This window comes from Peromyscus maniculatus, chromosome 4 (assembly GCF_049852395.1).
Source record: "Peromyscus maniculatus bairdii isolate BWxNUB_F1_BW_parent chromosome 4, HU_Pman_BW_mat_3.1, whole genome shotgun sequence".
Classification (NCBI taxonomy): Eukaryota; Metazoa; Chordata; class Mammalia; order Rodentia; family Cricetidae; genus Peromyscus; species Peromyscus maniculatus.
This window is the reverse complement of record NC_134855.1, coordinates 154,739,048-154,748,073: the sequence shown is the minus strand read 5'-3', so window position 1 is coordinate 154,748,073 and position 9,026 is coordinate 154,739,048. Positions and strand designations below refer to the sequence as shown.

The following is a 9,026-nucleotide window of genomic DNA, read 5'->3' as shown; positions in this document are numbered from 1 at the left end:
ACTGGCTTGGTATTTTTTTTTTTTTTTTAAGCATTGATCAGCCACGAGTTCTAAAATAAACACATTATTTGTTTTGGGTATATAAAAACAAACAGAAGCAAAATGGGTTAATTCGTCAGTTCATACACTTAAAGCACCCACGAATTATCGCTATTCAGAATCAGAGTAAAGGCCAAGAGTCGGTAAACTTTCTCATCCAGGACCAAAGAGGAAATAATTTACACTTAGCAACAAGCAAATGGGTCTGCCGTGACTGCTGTCCTTGCCTCTGAAGCACAAAATTAGATACAGGTCATATGTCAATTGGTTGGTGTTGTCTCGTGTCAATAAAACTTTATTTATAAAACCTGCTTGCTGTTTGTTGAACATCCTTCTTCCAGCAGCATCTTCCATGTTGGAACACTCACGAAATATACATATTAAGATTGTGGCCACAGCCAGGCACAGGAATGCATACTTGTAATCTCAGCAGGGAAGCAGAATCAGAAGTATCAGGACTTCAAAGCCAACCTTGACTACATAGTGAGTTCAAGACCAGCCTGGAGTACACAAGGTCTCTCAAAAAACAAGACTGTAGTAATAATATGAGTTTTATAATTTTACTCTTACTCTGATAGTATTTTTGTCTTTTCTTGATTATTTGCTAATTAATATAATTAAATATTTAAATTGTAACTGTTTGCATCTGAATAAGCCATGTCAAACCCTTATCTCATCTTGTTGTCTATAAATCTTCCTTATACTTTAGTACAAAAAGTTTATCAGCCCGTTTGTTTAAATTGCCATCCAGCTCACCTCTAGCAAATTCTGGAACAAATTAAAGCAGCCTTTGCCACATGCTAGGGTTCTACTTTCTCAGGCAAGAGTCAACTTGTTCTTTCAACATTCCAAACTTGTACATCTTTGTTGTATTTTCAACCTAATGTCTGTCTTGTTCTGTGTAAAACCTTCTAAAGAGTGGCATGGATTTCATTGGAAGCTGCATACGCATTCTGGCCGATGTGTATTTTCACTGTTTGCGTGCAGTCAGATAAGCTCTGAAGGAGGTGCTGTAAAACCAGCCCGTGGAATCATTCGTTTCCTGTATGTCTAGAGGCACCAATAATCAAGACACATATCTTTGAAAGCAGCATATGCAGCTGCTGGATTCTGGCACTTCAAGAATTAGCTAGAGAGCCAAGGAGATGGCTCGGGGTGAAGTGTTTGTCATAGAAACATGAAGACCTGGGTTCAGACTCCCCAAACCCATGAAAAAAGCAAGGCATGGTGGTATGCACATGGAATCCCAGTGCTTGGGAGACTGAGACAGGAGGATCTCGGGAACTCACTGGCCAGTTAGCCTAGAAGCATAAGTGAGCTCCCAGTTCAGTGAGAGGCCCCACTGCCAGGCAACGATGGCACATATCTTTAATCACAGCACTTGGGAGGCAGGGGCAGACAGATCTCTGAGTTCAGCCTGATCTACAGAGTTCCAGGACAGCCAAAGCTACATAGAGAAGCCCTGTCTCAAAAACAAACAAAAAAAGAGGAGGAGGAGGAGGAGGAGGAGGAGGAGGAGGAGGAGGAGGAGGAGACCCAGGGAGATGGCTCAGTGGGTAAAGGCATTTGCCACCAAGGCTGATGACTTGTATTTTCCATCAGAGACTCACATGGTGGAAGGAGAAAACAATGCCTGTGATTGTCTTCTGACCCTACACATGCCACGGCACATGCATACACACACACACATACTGGCTAAGACCCTAAAGTAAAATTATGAGTCTGCTTTTGTAGTTTCTGGTTTAACACGTTTCCAGATAACCTTCATCTATGTGATAGATCTGTTAGAACCCTACTTTCCCTCCTGTTAAGTTAGAATTACCGACTTTAGCTGATGTCTTACTGGGTGAGCCTACTTCTTCATGACTCCAATGGGCAGAGCAGGGTGATGACTTTGGTAATGATCAGACCCCTCTGTCATGTAGTCCTGCTCTCATTCAGCCCTAGAAGAGTTTTGTCCAAACTTCCGTTTGAGCTGAAGGCAGAGATGGAGCCAGCAGCCTCTGGGAATCTCAGAGCGACTTGCAGCATTTTTCCTGTCCCTGAACTCATGGTCTGCCCCAACTTATGATATTATTCTGCAATAAATGCCAAAGTGAAGTGAAGCCAAGAGGGAAACAGTGGTGGTTTGTCCCACCTATAAAGAAAAATAATGTGATAAGACACCTCCATGAGTTTCCTTTTTTGTTACAATCCTGTTTTTAGCATTTGTCTGCAACTTAAAACACTGGCTGTGTGCCCAGTTATGTACAGAAATGGGCGGGGCTCATCTTTTCATCTTCAGTGGCAAGTGTCACTCAAATCTCTAGAGTGAAATGGCAATTGGCTTGTCAGCCCAGTGTTCCAAGGGAAATCTACAGGAAAGGCGAAAACTCAATAAAGAGGCCGCCATTTGTTTTCAGGTGCTGTCGTGTGTCTGCACTCAGACACGATGTCAGAAGCAACCCAGCTGTAGATGCTCCAGAGAGACTCGGTGATGTCGCCCTAGAAAACAAAAACAGAAATGACTACCAGCCATGCTCTCTGCTTCTTAGCAAGTAGAGCAGGAATCTTTTTCTAATTTATTTTCTTTGGGTGTTTTTTTTTTTTTCTCCTGTTTGTTTCTTTAGGGCAGTAGAGTGGTGTGTGTGTGTGTGTGTGTGTGTGTGTGTGTGTGTGTGTGTGTGTGTGTGTGTCAAGATGCCCATGCACTTGTGTGAGCATGCATCCAGAGACCAGAGTTAATGTCAGTTTTCATTCCTCAGGTACCATCTCTCTTGGGTTGTTTTGTTGTAGCTGCTATGTTTGTTGATTTGTTTGTTTGTTTTGAGGTAGGGTCCCTCATTGGTTTGGTACTTTCTAAGTAGGCTAGGCTGACTGCCCAGCATGCCCCAGGAATCTACCTGTCTCTGCTCCTCCAGCTCTGGGGACACAGACACACGTGCCTGTGCCTCATGTTTTCACATGGATTCTGATATCGAACTTGGTCTATATGTTTGTCCCTAAGTGTTTAATCAACAGACCATCACTCCTTGGCCCCTCCCTCTCTTCCAATACAGAGTGGGATGAAATGAGTTACTGTCTTAAGGAATGTGAGCAATCTCACACACAAATACATATACACACACACATACACATACACACACTCATGCACACACATACTCACAAATGCACACACACTACTGGAACACTGAAGTATGAATAACCTCTCCCTTTATAAACAGTAACATATAGCCATGCTTGAGTATATAGCTATAAGGGCCCAAGCTCCAGGCAACCCAGCAGTTCCTTCCCCGTAAGACCTCTACCAAAGACAGCTGGAACCCCTGATATTGTCAGGTGACTCTCGGGGTCAGAGTGGGCTTTGTGGTCCCACCAAGATCATTTTCAGCATGAGAAGAAATAACTCAGTGGGTTTCTTTTATTGGCACACACACACACACACACACACACACACTGTATATGATTAGATACATATACATTTCACACATGTACGTAATGTCCTTTGACCTTGTCCCCACCCACCTTTGCCCTCCACTTTCCTTCCTTCCCCCTCACACCAGCCTCATTGCTTGAGTCTCAACATCTACCAAGTTCCTAGTTCTTGGAGCAGTGGGACGTGTACCACTTGGGCACCTAAGATACTGGGTGTCCTGCCCAGACCCTCTCAGACTTCTAGATGAACACCTGCAAGAGGTCACACCCAGTCCACACGGGCAGCCCTTGGTCCTGGAAGAGGCTCAAATGCGCATGTTCAGGCCCATTAGGATTCCAGCTCCTAACACCAGTCTTCTGTTGATATTGATCTATAGATGCAGACAGCTTTGCCCACGACCTGAGATGGTGCCCTGAGCCCCTGGCCTGGAACACACAGAGACGTGCGAATACCCAGGCCAGGAGCAGGTATCACACGCAGGAACAGGAGAGCAGAAACTGCTCACAGCAACGCCTGCACATCTGGAGACCAAAGAGTCTGAAAAAGTTGGAGTCAGTCTGCACAAGTAGAGAAACTGTTGGAAAGGACTGTTCTTTTCATGGAGTGTTCACTGTTTCTTTAGTAACACCAATGGCAGTCACGTGGCTTCCCTGTTTGCTAAGTTTTCAGTTTGATCCATTTTCCTCTTGACATGAAAATACATATATTTTCACTTAGGGAGCTGCCTTTGAACAGTAGTCTATGTGGAGAACTGGTAAACAATGTGTCCTATTTTATTTCATCCTGGTTAAATTCATCATATTTTGATGTGCCTGCTACATAAAAGAATGAGCTCTTATTAATGATTTTAAGCAAATTACGGTTTATTAAAGGAGTATTTAAATGCACTATGTGGGTTTATTTTCTTGACATGATATTTCTTATAAGTATATTTGAGTGCATTTGAAAGTCATGTAACTTAATTGTGTGACTGTAATTGCCTCGGTATTATTTGAAATAAGAGGTTTAAGTCTTTGAACAGAAGCTCCTCGGAGCCTCTTTGGAGAAGCGGCTTGTTTGTTCAGCATGATACATCCTGCTCTTCACCCAGTGGGAAACACAGGGCTCGGGTGAAAGCCGCCCCTGTGATTCCTGATGCTATGGGCTCTCTTTGTGAACTGAGAGGCATAATCCCCACTTTATATTCCTATTTTTATTGAATCACTTATGCAACTTCTTTCTTAGTTCAAAACATTCCATGCTCGCCATAGATGAGGGGAGAATGAAATCCTTCTGAATAAGAATAATCCCACCACAGAATCACCCTGCCACAAATCATCTCTGATAGATGGTGTTGTGGTTGTTGTTGTTGTGGTTGTTTAAAAAATAATTGTAATAAAGAGTGGGAGAGATGGCTGGAAGTTAAGAGCACTTGTTTCTCTTCCAGCAGACCAGAATTTGTCTCCCAGCACCTACATCCAGAAGCTCACAACCACCTGTAACTCCAGTTCCTGAAGATCTAACACTCTTCCATGGGCACCCATGTGCATGCACGTACACACACACACTTTAATTTTTTTTAACTATAGTCAGTGTATGAAACCTGCTGCTGTTTATTCTGCATGTGCTCCACACATGCCAGTACAGTGGTGGTTTCCTAGGCCCACTACCATCTGCTTGCCCTTCCATTTCCCCCCCCAAACACTCTGTGAACATCTTCCCTTATGAAATATTCTTCTCCATTCTCTTTTTTTTCATATCAAGGAAAAATTCAGAGGACATAAGACCAAATTCTTTGAAGTCAATAGTTCAGTATCATTTTAGTGACTTGGCAATGCTGGGAGACAATTCATTGCCTCCTCTATGCAGTTCCAAAACACTGTCATCATCCCCTGAAGAAAACCTGTTCCAGGCGGCAGCCATTCCCAAGTCTGTTCTCCTCCCAACCCCTGGAAATGCTGACCAGCTTGTGTCCCTATGAAGTGACTTCTTTTCTGCCTGGCTTCTTTCACTTAGCTTTGTGTCTTCAGACTCATCCACTGTGGCATGTGTCCAAGGTTCAATGCTTTTTAACTGAATGGTATTCCAGCCCACACATGAGCACACACACATGAGCACACACACACACACACACACACACACACACACACATACACATAGTTCTTCATCACCTCCTCTGCTGACAGGCACTGAGCGGCTTCCACGCTGGGCTGCCGTGAACAGAGCTGCTCTGACCATTCATTTCAGTCCCCAGGCTTGGTGGCCTCTTTGTTGCACCCTTGGAGTGGAACAGTGCAAAGTGGGTTTGTTTTATGTTTGGCTTGTAAAGAATTGACATTGTTTCTGAACCATTTTAAATCCCCACCAATTATTACTTTTGGACTTTTTTTTTTTTATGGTGGCCATTCTCCAGTGTGTTGAATGATATCTCATCCTGAGTTTTTTGTTCTGTTTTTGTTTTTTGCATGTGTACGTGTGTGTGGTGTGCATGGTTGTATTTGTGTTCATAACTGTGTGCCCATGGGTGTGTATGGAAACTTAACACTGACATCAGCAGTCTCCCTCAATCACTCCCCACCTTCTCCATTGAGATAGTCTCCCAATCCAGAGTTCACTGATAGGACTAGTCCAGCTAACCAGCTTGCTCTGGGATCCCATCTCCCCGTCTCACGCACTGGAGTTCCAGATGGGCTTCCAATGCCCACACAACATTTTATGTGGGTGCTAGGGATCTGAAGTCAGGTTCTCATGGCAAGGACTTCATCCACTGAACCATTGCCCCATCCCTTCACTGTGGTTTGTTTTTTAAAAAGATCTATTTATTCATGTATTTTATGTACACACCAGAAGAAGGAATCTGATCCCATTACAGATGGCTGCGAGCCACCTTGTGGTTGCTGGGAATTGAACTCAGGACCTCTGGAGGAGCAGTCAGTGCTCTTAACCACTGAGCCATCTCTCCATCCCTTCACCACAGTTTTAACACATATTTTCCTTCCAACTTCCTTTTTTTTTTTTTTTTTTCAAGACAGGGTTTTTCTGAGTAGCCCTGGCTGTCCTGAAACTCTGTTTGTAGACCAGGCTGGACTCAAACTCACAGAGATCTGCCTGCCTCTGTCTCCCCAGTCCTGGGATTAAAGGTGTGCGCCACAACCATACTGTAGCCCGGCTTCCCTCTTAATGAGCGCCTGGCATGCCTTTGGCATGTATCATTCACTGACCAAGCACTCTGTGGTAAACATGTGAGTAAGTGATATTTGCCTTTGTCTGCAGCGCTGTGGTGACCATCTTCCCACAACTCTTCTATCAATTCATTATTTTGTCTTTAATTTACAACCACCCTTCTGTACCCATGGTTTTCACAGCCATAGATTCAACCAACCTCAGACTGAAGACTTTAGGAGGAAGATGCATGTGTCCTAAGCATGTCTGGACTCTCTGGACCCTGCCATCACTGCCTAAGTACATGCTGCTGTCTGCATGGTCTCCATGTCATACCAAGTATCTCAAGTCACCTGCTCCAAGTCTACAGGAGGGATGGACGCTTAGGTTGTTTTCAGTTGCCAAGGGTAGATCTAGTTAGACCCGGATCTCATGGTGCTTAGAATTTACAAAATGGAAAAACACCATTAATACCACAGCACATGTAGCTTTGGTTTTTGTGATAACAGGCAGGCCCGCAATAAGCATATTTACTTCTTTGTGTACTTGTGTATATCTACAATAATTTCTACTAGGGAGAATTACTTAAGACAGAGAATATCAGTTGAGAGGAGATGCTCAGGATTTACACTGTTGGGCTCTGGCACCAGCTATCCAATTTTGCTAGCTTTATTTCTTGGGCCCAAACCCTTCCCTTCTCTCTGCCCTGGTTTCTCAGGTGTCCATGAAAGCAATAAGAGTTCATTATGATAACTATATGAATTTAAGTGCACATTAAAGACATGATTTTTGTGTCACCATGTGGGAATTTTGGGGAGGGAGGGGGTAGTCATTTTACAATATTTAACTGGTTTGCATTACAAAACTTTGTCATTTGGAAATAAAAAGAGGAAGCCATTTGGATTGCTGGGTTTTTTTTAGTCTACAGGGGAATGTTCACCAATCATGTGCAAATGTGGAACTATGGGCAAAGTACTTGATGGTCACAGATTTTGGTATCTGCAAAGGAAGGGTCCTGGGGTCAGCGCCCCACCAGGACTGAGGGATGAGCAAGTGTACCCTGAAAATAGACTTGGTACAGCCAAGCAGACTAAAACTTTGATAGTCTAGACAGATTCCCTTCTAGAAAACTGAGCAACTTCCCTGGTTTTCATTTGGTTTAGATTTGAGATTTTATTTGTTTGTGTTGTTTTCTGTATTTTCAGTGCTAAGGGACAAACCCAGGGTCTCTCATGTACTAACTAGGTAAGCACACATCTCTGAGCTACCTTGTACACCCCAGCCTTTTCCTATAAGCTTGATCTCTTTTTCTAAGTCATTGATCCCCCCCAAAAAAAAATCTATAACAGAAATCTCCACCCATATTAAAACTTCCTCGTAGGGCTGGCAAGAGGCTCCGTAGGTAAAGGTGCCTCAGTCACGCCTGATGATCTGAGTTGGAGTCTCAGGACCTACATAGAAGAAAAGATCTGACTCCTGCAAGCCCTCTGATCTGCACATGTGCTATGGCACAATAGTGTCCACACACTAAATTTATTTATTTATTTGGTAAATTTGCCCAAATCTCTGTCATCTGTGCATGGATGGATTTTAGTGTATAGCTGATATTCTTTCTAGTCTTCCCCCCCCACCCCATCTTTCTTGAATCCAGTGCCTTGCACATGTTTGGCATATGCTCCATTAAGCTACAATCTCAGACAATCAACTAACATCATTCTTTAAAATTATCTCAGAGAGCCAGGCACAGTACTGTATGCCTGTGATCCCTGCATTTGGTTAGTGGAGGCAGGAGGATCAGGAGTTCAAGGCCTGTCAATACATAAATAAATAAATTTCCAAATGGCAACTTCTACTTTGGGGATTAGATATGCGCTTGAAAAGGGGGACAAAATCTATTCTTCTCTTGTCACATGACCGTGATCATATTGGACTTTAGCCTTTGTTGAGGATGTGGTAGTCGATGCACTTGCAAAAGTAAGGCAGGGCTGGCAGATGGCGTGGAGCAGTGGTTCTCAGTCTTCCCATGCGGGCCTTTAACACAGCTCCACGTGGTGGTACAAAGTGCCCTTCTGACCTCCACATGCATGCTCTATCCAACACACACACAAACAAACGCACAAATAAGTAACTGTAGCAATAAGTAAATAATAAGGAAGAAAAAACAATACCTCTTTTGTGGTGATTTCTATTTCCTTTTCTCTCATGGAGCCTCAAATAAAATTGTCTGTAGAGTTTGTCTCCAGTCCATTACCAGAGTGTCTTTCCTATAACTCAGAATTGAGGAATAATATTCTATGGGTAAGATAAATAGCAATTTTGTTTTGTTGTTTCTAGGCTGTTACACCTACAGTAATCTACATATTTCAGTTCTATGAAAAGTTAACAACTTACAATGATGACTTTCTTCATTAAAGGAATGTGTAAACACTTA

At 43.2% G+C, this 9,026-nt stretch overlaps 1 long non-coding RNA gene across 1 annotated transcript; it reads right to left on the bottom strand.

Moving 5' to 3' along the window:
- Positions 1-2,214: 2,214 nt before the first annotated feature.
- Positions 2,215-8,889, bottom strand: LOC143272797 (uncharacterized). Its single transcript, XR_013050377.1, has 2 exons — positions 8,764-8,889; positions 2,215-2,523 (listed from the first exon to the last, which is right to left on the bottom strand). It is a non-coding gene; the product is annotated as an uncharacterized LOC143272797 (long non-coding RNA).
- Between the last annotated feature and the right edge of the window lie 137 nt (positions 8,890-9,026).